General features: G+C 39.9%; 1 pseudogene; it reads left to right on the top strand.

The window, feature by feature from the left end:
* Window positions 1–340: 340 nt before the first annotated feature.
* The window catches only part of LOC107753276 (serine/threonine-protein kinase H1-like), an 8,987-nt pseudogene continuing 6,609 nt past the window's right edge, over window positions 341–2,718 (top strand).

A 2,718-nucleotide genomic window follows, 5' to 3' on the forward strand; every position in this document is an offset into this window, starting at 1 on the left:
ATAAGAATAAGAATAATATGTAATAATAATAATGACAAAAAGCACACAACAAAATTACTAAACTAACTAAAAATGAAAAGAGAAAATATAAAAATAAAAAACTAATTCAAAATATTAATAAAAACGAATAATATGAATAACTGTAAGCTGATGTACTAAAACTGAAATAAAAGTATTACAAATTATATCGACATATATTTTTTAAAAACTAATAAAAATTACAAAACTCACAACAAAATTATTAAAAATGTCACTAAAATGAAAATGGAAAATATAAAAATAAAAAAATATTTATTCAAAACATGAATTAAATCAATAATCTTATCTCACAGGTGTTCATATGTGTCTTAGGTATGACATCAAGGCTCTGATTGGCCGTGGCAGCTTCAGCCGCGTGATTCGTGCTGAGCACAGGAACACACGCCAACCCTTCGCCATCAAATTTCTGGAGGTCAAAGGTCAGGAGGGTCACGGGCCTGTCAGGTAGAGCCCGGAGTCCTGTGACGGGTGAACCACAGCAACATCATCCTCCTGGCCGAGGTTTTCGAAAAGCAGCATCGGGTCTATCTGGTTCTGGAGCTGGCCACAGGAGGAGAGCTCCTGGAGCGTGTGGTCGCCAGAGGAACCTTCAGAGAACGGGACGCCACCAAGGCCTTGATGATGGTGTCCGGCGGGCTGCGCTGTCTGCACACGCTGGGTGTCATCCACAGGGATCTCAAACCCGAAAACCTGCTGTACTACTATCCGGGACAGGACTCGCGATTGATCATAACAGACTTTGGGAGAACATTTCAAAAAAGATGAGATACAGCTGTTACGTCTCAGGATGCAAATTTTGACTCGTCCTTTAGCACTGTAGATGTTGAGAAGAGCTGTCAGACTAAAGATTGGGCTGTGAGGACGCTCTGCGGCACGCTGGAGTACCTGGCCCATGAGATGCTGGCGTGGAGACCCTGTAGCAGTGCTGCGGATATGTGGGCGCTGGGTGTCATCACTTACATCCTGCTGAGCGGCTCGCTGCCCTTCGACCAGAGCAGCCGACCACGACTCTTCAGAGCCATTCTCCAGGGCAGCTACAGTTTCCATGGTGATGCGAGTGTCACAATACTTGTTTTTACAATAGGTGTCACAGTATGTGTTTTTATTTGTGAGTTTAAAGGAACAGTTCACTCAAAATGAAAATGTGCTGAAAATGTACACTCAGGTCATCCAAGATGTGGATGAGTTTGTTTCTTCATGAGAACAGATTTGGAGAAATGTAGCATTCCATCACTCGCTCACCAATGGATCCACTGCAGTGAATGGGTGCCGTCAGAATGAGAGTCCAAACAGCTGATCAAAACAATCCACACAACTCCAGTCCATCAGTTAATGTCTTATGAAGTGAAAATCCATCATTAAGATGTTTTAACTTTAATGATGTTTTGACTTTAAGCCGGCGCTTCTGGTCAAAATGAAGTCCATAATCCACAATCACGCTTCCTCCAGTGAAAAAGTCCATCCTCTGTTGTCCTCTCACATCAAAATCAGACGACATATTTATTTAGGACTGTTTTGGACTGTTTTCACTTGTAAATGGTGCTTAATCTGTGCATATTTCTCTCCTGATTCAGATGAGACGAATTTTTCACTGGAGAAAACAATTATGGATAGACTCCAGTTGAAGTCTTAATGATGGATTTGTTTCTTAAAAATGCGCAGCATTTCACTTTAGAAGATGATAATTGATGGACTGGAGTGGTGTGGATTACTTGTGGATTGTTTTATCAGCTGTTTGGACTCTCATTCTGACGGCACCCATTCACTGCAGAGGATCCATTGCTGAGCAAGTGATGTAATGCTACATTTATCCAATTCTGTCCTGATGAAGAAACAAAAGAAACAAACTCTCGGATGGCCTGAGGGTGAGTACATTTTCTGAAAACTAAAACTGCACCTGTCACATAAGTCACATAAATAAATTGATTCATCATTTTCATTTTGGTGGCTTAATGCAAATCATATTTTGCATATGCGTCAAAACACAGATCTTTTCTTTAGTAGACTATAATCTTCTTCAGAAAACCCTGGAGAAAAAAGTTTCACAGCTTATACAAAATCATTAGCGCTGATAATAATAAGAAATGTTTGTTGTGCAGCAGATCAGCATATTAGAATGATTTCTGGAGGATCATGTGACACTGAAAACTGGAGTAATGATGCTGAAAATTCAGCTTTGATCACAGGAACAAATTAAATTTATGAAAATAGTTATTTTAAGTTGTAATAATATTTCACAGTATTGCTGTTTTTACTGTATTTTTGATCAAAAAATGCAGCAATTATGAACAAAAGTTTTCTTTTCAAAAACATTAAGAAATATTTCCGCCCACAAACATTCATATAGTTTTAATTGTGACCTAAGTATTCAAATATTTTCGGGACCACTGTGTTGTAGTATATTAATATTTTCTTTGTTCACACTGTTCATCTTCATAATCATAATCGTGCTTATGATGGCATAACCAGACCACCAGCACTGAGATACCTGGAATGAGCCAGCAGAGCAATGAAACATCCAGCCGAGTGTGAAGTAAAGAGCAAACAGAGTTTGTGTGTGTGGGAAGGTGAAATCTGGTCACCTGTGTAAACAGCCACCAGCTACCTGACTGATGCATCGCCCACCCACAGCACGTCAGCTCGCCTCGTCTCAAGGGTGTGTGTGTGTGTGTGTGTGTG

The sequence above is a fragment of the Sinocyclocheilus rhinocerous genome, unplaced genomic scaffold, assembly GCF_001515625.1.
Source record: "Sinocyclocheilus rhinocerous isolate Xijiao unplaced genomic scaffold, SAMN03320098_v1.1 scaffold411, whole genome shotgun sequence".
NCBI lineage: Eukaryota > Metazoa > Chordata > Actinopteri > Cypriniformes > Cyprinidae > Sinocyclocheilus > Sinocyclocheilus rhinocerous.